The sequence below is a fragment of the Carettochelys insculpta genome, chromosome 7 (genome assembly GCF_033958435.1).
Source record: "Carettochelys insculpta isolate YL-2023 chromosome 7, ASM3395843v1, whole genome shotgun sequence".
Classification (NCBI taxonomy): Eukaryota; Metazoa; Chordata; order Testudines; family Carettochelyidae; genus Carettochelys; species Carettochelys insculpta.
In genome coordinates this window covers 2,255,364-2,272,959 of record NC_134143.1, presented here as the reverse complement: position 1 = coordinate 2,272,959, position 17,596 = coordinate 2,255,364, and the positions used below count along the sequence as shown (strand labels likewise).

The following is a 17,596-nucleotide window of genomic DNA, read 5'->3' as shown; positions in this document are numbered from 1 at the left end:
GAGACGCCGCAGTCACCCATGGGGAAAGACCCAAAGCGCCAGAGCTTCGCTCGGGGAGAGGCTCTGTAACAGGCCTCCTAACTCTAGCTGATAAGGCTGAACTCATAAACATAAGATTGCCTAAAATTGCCGATGCATTCCTTATCACTACCTCTTGTGGCCGACTGCCAGTGTAGCCTTGAAGTCTTGGCAAGCAAGCCTTGTTTCGCAGATGCTGTGGGTCAGGATGAGTTGTTTTGCAGCGTGTAGCCTTGAAGTATTGGCAGCATGCTTCTGTATAGGATTCCTGGAAGGGTTCACAGAGGGGTCGGACTGCTCTTATGAGACCATTACAAACTCTTCTCACACCCTACAGCACCAATAATGTGAAAATACTGAATGGCCTCATGAGGAATTAAAAAATGAAGTGACTAAAAATTAAAGAATAAAAAAGGAAAGAAAAACTGAGGCAGAAGGGGCTTCTGGAAGGAGCGTTTCCTTCTGTAAGATCCCCATGGGCCGTGCATCTGAACGTGTGTTTTGGAGTTTGGAAGAGCTTCTTCTGGGCTCCCAATCATGCGCCCATGTGCTAATGAGGTACAGAACATTTCCATCCATGCCTCATTCCCATCTCCTGGACAGCTCATTATTATGCCACTTCTGGAAGAAGCGGCACATGAAGACACAGCCGCAGGATCCCCCCAGGCAGGGGCTGCACCCACGGGCTGTCTCTGCTCTGACACAGCCTGTGGCAGGGCCCAAGACCTCAGTGGGTGACAAACAGTGTAGAGGGAGGGGGAGGCCAGGTGCCAGGGGGGATGGGTGGCAGGTGTGAAGGGGAACCTGGGCAGGGCTTGTGGCTGAGGGAGGAGGGGAAAAGGGCAGTGGGGGGGTGTCGGCAGGGTCTGAGGGGACAAGGGGCTCAGGGCAGTGGGGAGGGGTGGGAGAGTCAGGATCTGAGGGGACCCACTGCAGGGCCCAGGACAGCTGGCAAGGGGCAGCCGGGGCTGCGGGAACCCTCAGCTGGGCTGAGAGCAGTGGGGGATGGGTGAGAGAGTCTGAAAGGGGAGGCCAGGCTGGTGGGGGAGGGGAGGAAATCTCATTCAGGGCCCAGGGGCCCTGCAGCTGCCTGTTGCTCATTTCCAAAAAGGCCCCTTGGGAGGTCCTGCTCTGCAGGCCGGCGAGCTCAGTGCTTTGAGCATTGGCCTGTTAAACCCGGGGGGGTGAGCTCAGTTCTTGAGGGGAGCCATTTAGGAGTCTGGGGCAAATGGGTCTGTCTACACCACTGCCCTCCTTCAAAGGGAGGCTGGTAAGCAGGGCGTGAGGACGTCATCAATGAAGTGCTGTGCTGCATACGCAGCACTTCATTCAGCTAATTCTCCCCCGCCCCCGGCAACTCCAAAGTGTGAAACTCCTCCAAACTTTGAGGACTCAAGGGACTTTGGAGTACCCCAGGCAGTGCAAAGTACGGGCAGGTGAGCCACAGCTACACACCAGCCGACACTGAAGAGTTGCTGGTGGGGGGGAATTAGCTTAACGAAGTGCTGCCTGTGCAGCACAGCACTTCATTAATAATCTCCTTACACCCTACGTAACATGCTCCCTTCCAAGTGGGGAGGTAGAGGCAGTGTAGACAAGCCCTATATAGAGATAAAAAAAAATAATGCCTGTCAGGGAAGGTGTTAGGTCCGGCCAGGAGGGCAGAGGACTGGACTCAATGACCTCCTGAGGTCCCTTCCACTTCTGTGACATGTGTATACTCATATGTGTATATATATATATATATATATATATATAAACTCTGTAGTGTCGACACACCCTAAATAATCCCACACTGTGACTGGTTGTAATCAGGAATTTGTCTTTACACATTGCCAGTTCACCACCGCTGTTATTCCCCAGGGCAGAGGTTTTCCAGGTTTGTCTGCACTACAGAGTTATTTCAGAATAGCTAATTTCAGAATTATTCCTCCCAAATAAGCCATTTGATAATAACGCCTTCACGCACCAAGGAAGGCCCAGAATAAACAAAACCTATTGGAAAACAGCACGTCCCCACACCAGAGAGCCTAGCTCAGATTAGAGCCCTTGAAGCACACTGGCGCTATGGCGATACAGCAGCATTATTTCGGAATAAACTATTCTTTGAAAGAGCCCCAGTTACCTGTCCATACAGCCCCTATTCTCTCTTTTGGAATAGGCACTATTCCTAGTAGAATGAGGCTTAAAGACCTCGAAAAAAGCCATCCACTATTTCTAATTAGTTCAGTAACCTGCCCGGCTGTCTCAGGCTGTGTTTGCACTGGCTCCCATCTTGGAAGGGAGCATGGGAAATAGGGTGTTGTGAGATTACTAAGGAAGTGCTGTGATGCAAAAGCAGCACTTCTTTAAGCTAATTCTCGATTCCCGCGCCCCCCCCCCGCGCAACTTTGAAGCAACAAACTTGGAAGTGCCAGCTTGTCTCTCACAGTGACTAACCTGCCGGTACTTCAAAGTGCCTGGGCTACTTCAAAGCAAAGGCAGGTTAGCCGTGGCTGCACACAAGCTGCAAACAAGGTGCTGAGCCTGATTAAAGGCGGCCCAGCACTGCCCCAGATCCAGGGCTGCTACACAGACTGTGTGTGCCGTGCCCTGCTGTAGGGGTTCAGCCTGACTAATCAACTGTGGCCCTGCCCTGACCTAGGGCTGGGGCTTACATCTTGACTGCCTAAGTGGGATGTGGCCAATCCTGCCGCAGGGCCAGGGCCTATATGCTGCCCACCTGCAGCCCAGATAAGGAGGACTGGGCCTTATGGGGACTGCTGCCTGCCCAGAACGAGGCAGGGCTGAGAGTTGGGGAGGTCTTGTGGCCTGCTCCACCCCAGTTGGGGCACACCCTAGCCCACACCGGGACACATTGTGTTAGCAATTTGCCCTGGTTTGGCTTTCTCAGCTGTGCCCAGAGAATCCTCCTGTATGACAGACTGATGAAGAGAGACACCCAGTGTATCCAGAGGCTCCTGGCTTCCACCTCCCAGTGCCCCCTGCGCTGCCTCGGGGGCAGGGGCTTCTTGGCCCAGGTTAGGTAGCTTTGGCCAAGATAACTCAGGGTGGCTAATTCAATATACTGCACAAGTGCGGGAGAAGGGGTGTCATTGCCTGTGAGCTCTCCCTGGGCCTCTTCCCTGCAGCAGTGAGGTCCTGGGTGTTTTCCTCACTCTCAGCCACCCTCTCCCAGCTGGACACCCAAAGCTCCTGCCTCACAAACCAGCTCTGGGCTTTGGCTGAGGAGGGAGGAACCAGTCATCACATGGCAGCTCCACCCAGGTGCAGCCGGTGGCTTCCAGGACAGGAGGGACCAGGCCAGGCTCAGTCAGGGCCCCTGCGTGAGCTCAGTGGGTTTATTGAGGCCAGAGGCACAGCTAACAGCACGGTCACTGGAAAAGCCTGGCCCAGGGCTCTTGGCGCAGGGCTGGGAACATCTCACCAGGGAAGAACTTTCCCTTCCCAATTCACAAAGCCTCCATTGTCCTTCTCGCAGAGCGTGGAGAGCACGTGCAGCATTCCTCTGACACTCGCCTCCGCCGTCACTGGGGCCTGTGGGTGGGGGGAAGCAGAGTGAGGTCGGGGAGCTGGCTTTGGGAGCATCCCAGGACCCCAGGGGCCCAGAGACAGGACCAAGTTGAGCCCTTGGCCCAGCTGGAGTTCCCTTGAACTGTCCCTCCCCTGAGTGGCATGAATTTTCTTGTGTCCCCCAAGGCAGAGGGGTGTGCAAAACACAGCTGTGTTGTGATGCATGACCTTCACCCTGGTCCACATAACACAATTCACGCTGTGGGAGTGGGGCCAAGGGGTGTGAGTGGGGGAGGGGCTCTGGGCTGGGACAGAGGGTTGGGGTGCAGCAGTGTGAGGGCTCTGCCTGGGAGTTTGGGCTTTTGGGAAATGCTGGAAATTAGGGACTTCGGCTGCAGGTGTGGAAGGTGCTCAGGACTGGGGGGTGGGTGTGAGGATGGGGGTCCAGGCTGTGAGCTGGGGAGCTGGAGCGGGTTTTAGCTCTCAGCTGGAGAGTGGGCTGTAGAAGTTGTCCAGGGTCCAGGCTAGGAGTTGGGCTTTGGGGTACATGCAGATACTGGGTGGAGAGCACAGACATGACTGCATGCAAGTACCTGTGAGCTGCTGCCCATAAAAACCCCACAGCAGCAGCAGCAGCAGCAGCAGCTCTGCTCACCTTCACTCTGGGATGCCAGCAGGTTGAGGAACCAAGCAAGCGGCAGCAGGAGGTTGGAAGCCCAGGGCACAGCACGGAATCCCTGAGGGCATCTGAGTGGGACACGATCCCTCCCTGCAGGGCGGAGGTGGAGGGCAGGACGGGTTCCAGCACAGCCATTACCCCCCAACAGTGAACATCTGCTCCTAACACTTGGCTACCACTGGCCTCTCCCAGCGAGGCACCTACCTGGATGGAGCCGGAACTCCCCATGTCTGTCTGCACCCAGCCAGGAAGGACAGCGACACTCAGGATCCCATCTCCACCATGCCCGAAGGCCTGGCACTTGGTGACCATGTTGAGAGCAGCCTGCAGGTGAGATACCATCAGCAGAGACAGCAGTATGTGGGGGAGGGAATGAGCCCTCTAAGAAATGACCCACCCTCCCACAGGTATACAAGGGTCTGAGAGCAGTGTTCCTTTTAATTTCATCTTTCCATGTGCAGAATAAATTGTACGTACACCAGGGCATGTGTGTGTGGGCACCACCAGTAAAAACACACCCTGCCAGCTGCGGGTGCGCTGCTAATCAGCTGAGCTGCATTTGAATTTCTCCTGGATGGCCCCGCAAGCACTCAGCTTCTAGAAAACACTTGTGAAAAGAAAACAATAGTGTGAGCTGCAATCTCTCAAGAAGGGCAGCAAGCCACAGAGATGCAGAGGCAGCTGCACTTTGACTAGCCACTGATGGTGAGAGGCTTCCAGTGGGCTGTGACAGGTGAACACACCTGAGAGCCGTGCTGAGGCAATTCTTGGTTTTGCAGGATCTGGGTGGATTGGGGAAAATGGAAATGTGACATTGATTCTCCTTTGGATTCCAATTTACAAAGGACCCCTTGAGTTGAACTGGGGATGTTCTTGAAGTGGGGTATGTCCAGCCCTAGGAGAGGTAGAATTAACAGCTCTGCCATGGCTCTTCCCTGTGCCAAGACTGGCTGGACTGGGACTGAGCCATCCCTGGCCCATCTCTGCATGGGGAGTTCTCTGGCAGGATATGGGCACTGTGCCTTGAGTGAGGAGCCACTGCAATCATGATCCACATTCTACAGCTCTCAGTTGTGGTATGTGTACAGGATGGAGAAAGTGTGTGAAAGACTGGAAGAGCGTGTGCTTGGAGGTCAGGATTTTCCTGTAGAGTTCTATGTCTTGTTAATTTTGGCACCAAAGTGGAGTGCAAAACTCTGCACAGCTAAGGATGTAGATGTGCAATTGTCGAGGTAGTGAGAATCAGTAAGGTGCCTGTACCCAGCCCTGCTAGAGCTGGAGAGGTTCCTACACTGTTAGAAGATGCAAGGTCGAGTTCTCCACAAGGGGTCTCTTACACAATGCAAGGCAGCACTTTCCCTTGCATGACCTTATTTCCATTTGCTGCATGCAGGACACATGGTAAAATTACTCAGGTTTGAGCAAGCTCACGAGCAATCCAGCAGACCGCAGCCTGCAGGGTCACACGCCCACCCCAGATTTCTGTCAGGGTTCCCATCAGAATGTGCCCAGCAGCAATTTTTGTAATTTGTGTGGGAGGAAATGACGGGAGCTGCTTCAGGCCACAGCATATGGGGTGGGTTGGAGGGATGACTTGGCCTATGTCTTTGCAGAGCTTTTCATAGAATCATAGAACACTAGGACCGGAAGGGGCCTCGAGAGGCCATCGAGTCCAGTCCCCTGCTCCGACGGCAGCACCGACCACTATCTACACCATCCCTGATAGACATCTATCTAATCTGTTCTTAAATATCTCCAGCGAGGGAGATTCCACAACCTCCCTTGGCAACTTATTCCAGTGTTTGACCACCCTGACAGTTAGGAACTTTTTCCTAATGTCCAACCTAAACTTCCCTTGCTGCAGTTTAAGTCCATTGCCTCTTGTTCTCTCCTCAGAGGCCAAGAAGAACAAGTTTTCTCCCTCCTCCTTATGACACCCTTTAAGATATCTGAAAACCGCTATCATGTCCCCCCTCAATCTTCTTTTGTCCAAGCTAAACAAGCCCAATTCTTTCAGCCTTTCTTCATAAGTCATGTTCTCCAGACCTTTTATAATTCTAGTTGCTCTTCTCTGGACCTTCTCTAATTTCTCCACATCTTTCTTGAATTGGGGTGCCCAGAACTGGACACAATATTCCAGCTGAGGTCTAACCAGCGCAGCGTAGAGCGGTAGAATGATTTCTCGTGTCTTGTTCACAACACACCTGCTAATGCATCCCAGAATCATGTTTGCTTGTTTTGCAACAGCATCACACTGTTGACTCATATTTAACTTGTGATCTACTAGAACCCCTAGGTCCCTTTCTGCTGTACTCCTTCCTCGACAGTCTTTTCCCATTCTGTATGTGTGAAACAGATTATTCCTTCCTAAGTGCAGCACCTTACATTTATCTTTATTAAACTTCATCCTGTTTACTTCAGACCATTTCTCTAATTTATCTAGATGATTCTGAATTATGACCCTATCCTCCAAGGTAGTTGCAACCCCTCCCAGCTTGGTATCATCTGCAAACTTAATAAGCGTACTTTCTATGTCAATATCCAAATCATTAATGAAGATATTGAACAGAACTGCTCCCAAAACAGACCCTTGCGGAACCCCACTTGTTATGCTTTTCCAGCAGGATTGAGCACCATTAACAACTACTCTCTGGGTGCGATTAGCCAGCCAGTTGTGCACCCACCTTATTGCAGCACGATTTAAGTTGGACTTGCCTAGTTTGTCGATAAGAATATTATGCGAGACCGTATCAAATGCTTTACTAAAGTCTAGGTATACCACATCCACTGCTTCTCCCTTATCTACGAGTCTCGTTATCGTGTCAAAAAAAGCTATCAGGTTGGTTTGACATGCTTTGTTTTTAACAAAACCATGCTGGCTGTTCCCTATCACTTTCCTACCTTCCAAGTGCTTGCAGATGACTTCCTTAACTACCTGCTCCATTTTCTTTCCTGGCACAGAAGTTAAGCTTACTGGCCTGTAATTTCCTGGGTTGTTCTTATTCCCCTTTTTGTAGATGGGCACTATATTTGCCCTCTTCCAGTCTTCTCGAATCTCTCCTGTCTCCCATGACTTTCCAAAAATGAGAGCTAACGGCTCAGCTCCCTCTTCTATCAGCTCCTTGAGGATTCTAGGATGCATTTCATCAGGCCCTGGTGACTTGCAGACATCTAATTTTTCCAAATGGTTTTTAACTTATTCTTTTTTTATTTCAAAAACTAACTCTACCCCTTTTCCACCAGCATTCACTATGTCAGGCATTCCTTCAGATTTCTCTGTGAAGACCGAAACAAAGAAGTCATTAAGCATCTCTGCCATTTCCAAGTTCCCCATTACTGTTTCTCCCTCCTCACTGAGCAATGGCCCTACCCTGTCCTTGGTCTTCCTCTTGTTTCTAATATATTTGTAAAAGGCCTTCTTGTTACCCTTTATGCCTGTAGCTAGTTGGAGCTCATTTTGTGCCTTAGCCCTTCTAATTTTACTCCTGCATTCCTGTGTTATTTGCCTGTGTTCATTCTTTGTAATTTGTCCCAGTTTCCATTTTTTATAGGATTCCTTTTTTAGTTTGAGATCATGCAGGATCTCCTTGTTAAGCCAAGGCGGTCTTTGCCCATATTTACTATCTTTCCTACATAGGGGAATAGCTTGTTTTTGGGCCCTTAATAATGTCTCTTTGAAAAACTGCCAACTCTCCTCAGTTGTTTTTCCCCTCAGTTTTTCCTCCCATGGGATCTTACCTACCAGCTCTCTGAGTTTACCAAAATCTGCCTTCCTGAAATCCATCATCTCTATTTTGCTATTTTCTCTCCTACCAGTCCTTAGAATTATGAATTCTATGATTTCATGATCACTTTCACCCAAGCAGCCTCCCACCTTCCAATTCTCGACCAAGTCCTCCTTATTTGTCAAAATCAAATCCAGAACAGTTTCTCCCCTGGTGGCTTTTTCAACTTTTTGGAATAAAAAATTGTCTCCAATGCAGTCGAAGAACTTATTGGATAGTCTGTGCCCCGCTGTATTAGTGTCCCAGCATATATCTGGATAGTTAAAGTCCCCCATCACCACCAAATCCTGGGCTCTGGATGATTTTGTTAGTTGCTTAAAAAAAGCATCATCCACCTCTTCCACCTGGTTAGGTGGCCTGTAGTAGACTCCTAACAGGACATCACCCTTGTTTTTTACCCCTCTTAAACTAACCCACAGACTCTCAACACGTCCATCTCCTATGTCCATCTCCACCTCAGTCCAAGTGTGTACATTTTTTATACATAAGGCAACACCTCCCCCCTTTTTTCCCTGTCTGTCTTTCCTAACCAGGCTGTAGCCTTCAATACCAACATTCCAATCGTGTATTATCCCACCAAGTTTCTGTGATGCCAATGATATCATAGTTGTATTTATTTATTAGCGCTTCCAGTTCTTCCTGCTTATTACCCATACTTCTTGCATTGGTATATAGGCATCTCAGATATTGATTTCAACTTGCTCCCCAGTTTTTTCCTGGCCCTCTTTTTACTCTGACATTGTTGCCCATGCTCCCTCCTACTTCCGACCCATCTCCCAGGTTTCCATGTTCTCCACTTACCTGCGGGCTTTGCTCCCCTGTCCCCGGCAAACCTAATTTAAAGCCCTCCTCACCAGGTTAGCAAGTCTGTGTCCGAATATAGTCTTTCCCCTCCTTGAAAGGTGAACGCCATCTCTGCCTAGCAGTCCTTCCTGAAATAGCATCCCGTGGTGGAAGAAACCAAAGCCTTCCTGGCGACACCATCCGCGCAGCCAGGCATTCACCTCTAGGATGAACCTGTCTCTGCCCGGGCCCCTACCCACAACAGGAAGGATTGAAGAGAATACCACCTGCACCTCAAACCCCTTCACCCGTGCCCCCAGAGCCCTGTAGTCACTCTTGACCTGCTCAGCATTACACCTCACAGTATCATTAGTGCCCACATGGATGAGAAGCATGGGATAGTAGTCTGAGGGTCGGACAATCCTCGACTCCCTCTTAAACTCCCCCTGTAAGCAGCTCCCTGTCCGCTTTGCTCCCCTGGTCGCTCCTGTCTCTGGCTCTTAAAGCCTGGTAGCCTCTCTCAGGCCCTCCCCCTATGAGTCACACAGGGGAAGGCTGCTCAAGGAAGCAAAAGGTCAGGCAGGAAGGCAGGAAGGCTGCTTAAGGAAGCAAAAGGTCAGGCAGGAATTTCTTTTCTCCTCACCCTCCTCTGTAGCTGGAAATAAGTTGTTTTTTTCTTGCCTGCCCAGAATAAAAGACAGCTAACAGCTGCAGGCTGTTGCTGGCCACCAACATTAGCCAACCACCTCCTGTTCCCAGACACAGTGTGGGCAGGCAGGGATTGAAACCGAAGGCTGCAGTGTTCAGCAGGGTGCAGAGGGCCTGAGTGGGTGGGGTTCAGATGACTCAGCCAGAGAGGTGGCTTAGCAGACAATCCATAGAGCAGCCCCTTGCACATTGGGACAGGTTTTGGAGAGGGGCTTGGGAGTGTGTGCAGAAGGTCTTAAGCTCTTGTCCAGGGGTTGCTGTGGATCCTACATGTTTGTGGTGCAAACAGCCTGGAGATGAATATCTCGAGACAGTTCCCACTCAGCAGCACAACGGGCATAAAACAGGCTCCCTGCCTGCTCTAGCTCCACGCTGCCCCTAAGGTCGCGTCTACACTAGCAAGTACATTCAAAATTAGAATTGGAAGACCGAGCTCTTTCAAAAGAAGTCGTAGAGCGTCCACACGCACCCTGCGCCCTTTCGAAAGTAAGTTTGAAAGAACTCCTGTGTTCTTTCGAAGTCGGTCCTCCATTCCCGGGATGGGAACAGCGCCCTCCTTCGAAAGAGATCAAGTGTAGACGCTCCACGGCCCGCTCATTCAAAAGGGAGAGTCCTTCACGGCGGCAATCAGCCGGCAGGCGGCGACGCTCACAGCACAGACGGAGCTCTATGGTTCTAGTGTCCGACCACACTTGAGAGGACGCAGGCTCCCAGAAACCCTCAGGCAGGAAGCTGAGAGCGTGGAGTCAGCAGAGAGGCCACACTGCTCTCCAGCTCACCAGCCACCACGACCGACAGCCAGTCCCCCACACCACCCAGACCTATGGGCAGCCACCCAGATCCCCGCCCACCCCAGGGGCCCTACAAAGACAGCGGGGAGTTGTCCCAGGAGGCGGCCCAGGCCCTGAATCATCGAGCCCCCTCCTGGACAGAAGCCGAGATCCCAGACCTCCTCTCCCTCTGGAAGGATGAGGAGGTCCTCTAACAAAGGGGGGTCCTTTGCCGCAATGCGGTCACCTTCCAGCGGCTGGCAAAGGGGCTGCTTGGCCATGGCCACCCCACCGGACCAGGTCCGGTCAAATGTAAAAGAACTGTGGCAGGGGTATTGCAGGGCCTGGGACGCAGCCGGGCGGTCGGGGGCAGCCCCCACAAGCTACCCCTACTACAAAGAGCTCCACTGCCTCCTGGGGCCAAAGTAGGCCAGACCTCCCACCATCTTCCTCAACACATCCGTCAGGGACACTGAGCCAGAGACAGCGACCGAGGGCGAGGAGAACCCGGGGTCGTTCGCCAGCACCAGGCGACCATAGACAGCACAGCCACTCGACCCCACCAGCGATGACAAGGGCTCAAGCGAAGGGGCTCTTGTCATTGATCTCCCATCCAGGCCATCCAGCTGGGTCCTGTCCGGCTGTGCCTCCCCTGCCTTCCTGGAGGGACCCCTAGGTAGGTGTCATGCACACCAGCCTCCCTAGTGCTCAGGGAGGGAGTCTCAGGTCCCACCCGGGGTGGCCACAGGCATCCCACAGGGCCACCAGTCCAGGTGCATGTGGACCCTGTACAGCTGTTTTCCCCAGGCTCTCAGGGGGATGATGCGCGGCACTCAGCACCACATAGATGGGACAGCATCAGGGGCTGCCCAGACATGAAGGCAGCAGGGAAACAGCATCCGGGGGGGTGCGTTCCCCCAGGACTGTCAGCCAACCCCACCTCTGCAGAGACCCACCCTGTCACCTGTACCTCTCTGCCCCTCTCCTGAGCTCCCATGGCCAAAGCTGCTCATCATGGACTTCCTCCAGGGCCTGCTCCTTGTGCTTCTGCACCTCACCCCCAAGGGCCCTTCCTGTGCCTTCCCCAGCCCTCTGCCCACCAGAGCAGCAGCTGGGGGACCTGAGTGAAGAAGCAGAACTCAGGCAGGAAGAGGAGCAGGGCAGGCAGGGACTGGCACCACTGGTGAGTTACCTGGGCCTGTGGTGCTGCAGTACCAGGTGTCCAGGGAGGGAGCCTGTGAAGCCGGGAGGCCTTTGGGGGGAGATGGGGAGCAGAGAAAGCCAATGGAGCTGCTGTAGGGGGCTGGTGCCCTTGGCAGAGGGCTCCTTGCTGCTCCTTCCTGTGGGAGTTGTGTGTTGCAGAGTTGGGAATCTGGGGATCCTCACCTCACACAGGCCCCCTCTGCAGCCCTTCCCTCTGCCTGGGGTGGTGACTCCCACTTGCTCCCTGCCAGCCTCTCAGCCCGGTTCCTTCAGCTCTTTGGGCCTCCTGCCCAGAGCAGCCACAAGAAGGAAAGCAGAGAAGACCTGCCCAGGGCCAGCATGGGGCTTGAACCCATGACCTTGGCGTTATTAGCACCACGCTTTCACCAACTGAGCTAGCCGGCCAGCTGCAAAAAAACTCACAAGGGGCCTTTTTGGAAAGGAGCAACAGGCAGCTGCAGGGCCACTGAACAGAGATTTTCTCCCCTCCCCCACCAGCCTGGCCTCCCCTTTCAGACTCTCTCACCCATCCCCCACTGCTCTGAGCCCAGCTTGGAGTTCCCCCAGCCCCGGCTGCCCCTTGCCAGCTGTTCTGGGCCCTGCAGTGGGTCCCTCAGATCCTGCCTCTCTCACCCCTCCCCAGTGCCCTGATCCCCTTGTCCCCTCAGACCCTGCCGACCCCCCCACTGCCCTTTTTGCCTCCTCCCACAGCCACAAGCCCTGCCCGGGTTCCCCTTCACACCTGCCACCTCTCCCCGCTGGCAGCCAAACTCCTCCTCCCTCTGCACTGCAGAGTCACCAGCTGAAACCTTTGGCCCTGCCCAGGGGCTGTGTCAGAACGTCTCCCACCTGCACAATTCATGTCCACTGCAGGGGGTTTGCTTCTCAGCAGGGTTAGGAAGTGTTGGTGAGGAAGCAAAAGGAAGCTACAAGAGGGATCTCAGGTGTGTCAGGTCAGCACTGGGGACAGCTGGGGTGAGAGGTGAATTACCACTGGGGTGGGGGCAGAGCTGGGTGTGGCTGGGAGTGAGACGCCCCCAGTCACGCACTAGTGTGTGCACATGGTGTGCAGGGAGAGGGCTGGGGGGTGTCTCTGCAGCGGCAGGTCGAGGGCAGGAGCTGCTCCCGCAGACAGGGCAGAACAGAGCTCCTGCCGACAGGGAATTGTGTCTGTGTTACAAACGTGCTGGAGGAGCTGGCTGGCACAGGCCTCCCCAGAACCACAAAGCTGTGAGGCACAGACTCTCTTCTGGCAGCCACAGCAGCACCTTCCCCACACCAATCACAACTGCCTTTTCCCGAGCTCCAGGCTGTGACTAGATTCTTTCCAACACTCCTTTTCCATCAGCCTTTACCTTCCCCAGCAGGGAGAGAGATTGCCGGGGGAGGTCTTCTCTGCTCCCCAGCCAGACGTAGGGAAACATTAAGAAAGACATACAACAGGGCACCACCAGGAGCTGAATCCATGATCTGCTGTTTATTAGTCAGGTACGTTAGCCAGCTAAGCCACCTTATGATGTCACTGCTTGCTGATAGGGAGGTGACTGTGTTAGTCTGTTTCTTAAACCAAAAAAATGGTCTTGTTGCACTTTAAAGAAATGTGTCTTTGTGCGGCCAACGCACACGGTTGGACTGTCCACAACACCACCTTCCCATTCCCCAGCACAGACATTGTGCCGGAGGGAAGCTGGAGTTGCTGCCCAGAGGACATTGAGGACGGGAGGAGTTAAAATTCTCCTTTCACATATTGTGCCTTCTGCAGTGTACAGGTCAGAATCCACCAATCTCCCCTCCTCTCTCCCCACCTGCCCCGGTGCCAGGATCCCACAGGACACTGAGGATGGGAGGAGTTCGGGTTTTTGTGTTTTTTATGCGTCTTTTGTGTTCCAGACCCTTGGGGTGCGTTTGCAGAGGGGGCTGCCAGGGGCAGGACATGAGCCCTGCAGGGCACTGGTGGGTGTGTCTGTGACATCACAAGGGCCTTTGGAAGAACCTCAGATGATTGGTTAAAGGAGGTGGGGAGGTGGTGACCTCACAGACAGTCCAGCACAATGGCCAGGTGGGACAGGCTGCAGGGCCGGGGCCATCTCAGAGACCCCCCAGGGCTTTGCCTCAGGGAGTCTCCTTCTTGAGAGCTCTGCCCTGGAGGCTGCGGAGAGAATTCATGGTGAGGAACGTGAGTACAAGGAGGATCCTCTTTGGCCCTTTCTCCTTTCCCACGACTAACTGCGCTGGACGGCAGCGTCTGTGTGGGGAGGGTCAGAGTCTGATCCAGCTGGTGGAGGGAAAAACAGAGACAGGGAAAACACCAGGTTAAGGTTCTGCCCTCGTCAGTGCTAAATTGTCTCAGCCTTAATGTATTGTGCCAATATTCCTGTGGGTGCATGAAGTGTTTGGGAGAGCTGCAGCACCAGTGAGTGGCAAGTCCAAGATTTCCTAATACTGCATCTACACACAGGAAGCTAATTTCAGATGCAGCCAATGGACACACTATGGCCTATTTCAAATTAGGCGCTAGCCCCTGTGTTAGCAGCCCCTGATTGCAAATAGCTACTGTTACTTGTACTTGTACAAGGAGGTTTACTCATTTCAAAATAAGCCATCCCCTATTTATTTCTGAATTATTTCAAAGCAGCGGTTGCCTTGTGGATAGGCTGGGATAGTTATTTTGAAATAACTTTGTTGTGCAGAACCCCATTATAAATCCAGGGCTGTGACAGACACAGCAGCAGCTGCTCAGAAGATAACAAGCCCTGCGGGTCAGGTTGTCACTCATCAGCACCCCAGTGAAGGGGCATTAGGAAGGGTAATGGAGTGAAGGGAAAAAAGGGCAGGGATCCTCCCTTCAAAGCAGAGTGAAGCCTCCTGAGCAAGACTCTGGTCTGGTCTCCAGAAGCCACTCAGCTTCCTTCATGTCTTTGGACATTGCTGCCTATAGAAGTCCAGCAAAGGGTAACAGAGGAACACCCTGCACTTGTCTACTGCCAAGCAAGGGCTCCACCCCTTGTTTTTATGACAACCATGCGCTACCCACCTAAACTATCCAAGCTACAGAGAAAGAGCTCACAAGGGCCCTTTCAGAAAGGAGCAACAGGCAGCTGTAGGTACAGTGTGGTTCCTGGAGTGAGATTGCTGTCCCTCCCCCACGGATCAGCATCCCACACAGGCATCCCCTCAGCCCCTCCCCCACCACCCTGAACCCCCACCTGGAATCCCCCCCTCAGACTGTGTCTCCCATTCCCCACAGCCCTGAGCCCTGGCTCGGAATTCCCTCAGACCCTGCCGCTCCTCACCCACTGCCCTAGGCCCCTGCCAGGTGTCCCCTCAGACCCTGCCTATCCCCTCCCTCTCTTCCCCTGAGCACAACATTAACACGGCCCATGTTCCTTGGTGAAGGAGTAACACTTTCACCTCCTGCTGCAATGTGCTTCCGATGGAGGGACCCCAGTTTGCTGCCTTCTCCTGAGCACACCTGCTCCCAGCTCACCCAGAGCACATGGCCTTGGAAGCAGCAGCTGCTCTGGCTGCTCTCCTACCACAGACACAGAGCCCACAGGAGCAGAGCCCACAGCTGTCACCCCAACTCCAGAACCTTCTGCAGGTGCAGTGTGAAACCTGCCCACCAAAATGACCTGCCTGTAACTTGTTCCTACCTGCTCCAGGGGTATCTTCCTCATCAGTACATGGCTCACCTGTGCATCACCACTTTCTCTCACCTGAGGCAGCCCATGGCCCTGACTTCCTCTTTCAAATCCAGCCTGCACGTGAGAGCACTTCCTCTTCCCACCAGGTGGGAGACAAGATGTTGATAGTGCTCTCTTGTGGTATTGCACACAGCTCAACACAAACAGCCCCAAACCCCCATGTACATTTTCAGCTTCCTGGGTGGGAGAGTCCAAAAGCAGCTGACCTTCATTCCTTTGGCAGGAAGTTACAGGAACATGAGTTTTATTGGAGAATGTGGGTATTGATCCCACTACCTCTTGCATGCTAAGCAAGCGCTCTGCCATTTGAGCTAATTCCCCTTTAGAAAAGGAGGTGTTCTGCCCCAACCACCTCATTGCTGACTCCATGTGTCCCTGCAGCTCCCCTGACTCCTTTCCTAAGATGACACTTGTAAAACCAGTTCCTGCCAGCTGGCTGGCTGAGCTCTTTGGACACAGCTCCTAATAATGCCATGGTGACAGTTTCCAGCTCTATGTGAGCCCTTGGGGCATCTTGATGAAGTGGCCTGGCGACTGTGGATGGGGAGGTTCCAGCACGCACAGGCAGCTGTGCAGTACCAGCCTTGTGGGAGGGCTCTGTGGGAATCCCTGCCTGCATCACAATGCCACTGCCTGGGGCTGCTGGTGCCTGGCAGCCTGGCTTTGCAGTGCCTGGTGGCCTCTGAGCCAGGTTCCTCTGGCTGTGTCACCTCCCTGGGCTCCGAGTTTCACTGATCTACATCGGCAAGTGATATACACACAACAGGGGTGGCTCTGTGAACTGCAGAGGAGATCATGGACAGTCAGTGTCTGTGGGAGGAGGGGTTGCCTCTGGGGCATAGTTTTATGCTTTTAATTACTGGCCATGTGTGTGATTTATTTCTAGAGCTGTTTTCGGAGTGCCCCATCTGGGTGTGTTTACTAGCTAGAGCTGTTAGAAAGCACCACCAGCACCCCAGGCAGTGGCATTGTGATGCAGGCAGGGATTCCCACAGAGCCCTCCCACAAGGCTTGACCTGCACAACTCCCTGTGTGTGCTGGAACCTCCCCATCCACAGCAGACAGGCCACTTAGTCAAGATGCCCCTAGGGCTCACCTAGATCTTGAAACCGTCACCGTGACGTTATTATCAGCACTGTCAAAACCGCTCAGCCAGCTGATTGGAACTGGATTTACAAGTGTCATCTTAGGAGAGGAGTCAGGGGAGCTGCAGGGATATATGGACTCAACAGTGAGGTGGCTGGGGCAAAACATCTCCTTATCCAGAGGGGAATTAGCTCAGATAAACTCTTCATGTGTTTTGTTGCTCTCAGTGTTTGTTCTGGATCTAGGTTCTTTTTTGTGGCCAATCTGAGCAGCAGAGGGACATGCCAGGCTGGTGTTCCAGGTAAGAAACCCCTCGTTCTCTGCACTCTGTCCTCTGTGGGAGCCCCAGCAAATGAGAAATGACTCATAAATGATTCTTTTGGGGCAGGAGTCACTCCATGGAGTGCTCATTCTTTCATTCTCAAGGCAATTTCCTGACCCCTGGCTGTGGGGCTGGGGTTAACCTGGCTCATTCATGTCTTGCTTTGGGTGCTCTGGGCCAATGCATGGTGCTCTGGAGCTGAGATCTGTCAGGGACTTTTCTCTGCCGTGTTGATCCTTTCTTCAGCCCCCACTTGTGTGTTTGATGGGAATAGAAACCTGAGCCTTGCAGGATGGGAACTGATCTCAGCTGAGGGACAGATTTCCTCAGTGCTGGCACATTTGCAGAGGAAAATTTTAAGAGTTGAAGTCCATTTCAGACATCCAGGGCAAACCCCGAATGTACTGGAGATGGAGATGAAAATATATTTTCCTCAAGAAAACCACCTGAAATGGAGCACCTATTCAGATGAAGTCAAATGCTCCACCCCTGAGCTCTGCCCCTCTTTACCACTTTAAGATGGTAAGAGTTTTGTTTCTCTGTAAAGGCAACTCAACCTTTCTCAGAAGCAATGTGCACATGAGAATCTGGCTAGTCAAGGAGTGCAGGGCGCCAAACTATCAAGAGTCACAGGTGTCCAGAAAAGATTCAAATGGCAGGTCTCAGGGTGTGATGGACAGCTATCTATCTCTCTATTTATCTACATTTAGAACTCCTAATATTTCTATCTCAGTTCACATCAATGTGAGACCTCCTGGTAGCACAGAGGTTTGCTGGAAATCTCTCTCTGTCCAGGGTTTTGGTTTCCTTATCCACAGGTGCACCTGAGTGAGGGCTTTTTCCTCCTGCTGGATAAGTGACGCCCACCAGAATGCCTCCTCCAGTATCCACCTTTTGGGGAACTTTCCAGTAATTGGCCTGCATCCCCCATTGGTTCAAAGCCCTCCCCTTTCATGAAGGCAAAGGGGCCTTGCTGTTGTGTTCACCTGAGTTGCTCTAAGGGAGACCACTGCCATGGCTGAAAC

General features: G+C 52.9%; 2 non-coding genes across 2 annotated transcripts; both read right to left on the bottom strand.

Annotated features, from left to right (window-relative positions):
* Nucleotides 1-11,790: 11,790 nt before the first annotated feature.
* TRNAI-AAU (transfer RNA isoleucine (anticodon AAU)) lies at nt 11,791-11,864 on the bottom strand. Its single transcript has one exon. It is a non-coding gene; the product is annotated as a tRNA-Ile (tRNA).
* Nucleotides 11,865-15,411: 3,547 nt separating this feature from the next.
* Nucleotides 15,412-15,484, bottom strand: TRNAA-AGC (transfer RNA alanine (anticodon AGC)). The gene has a single exon. It is a non-coding gene; the product is annotated as a tRNA-Ala (tRNA).
* Between the last annotated feature and the right edge of the window lie 2,112 nt (nt 15,485-17,596).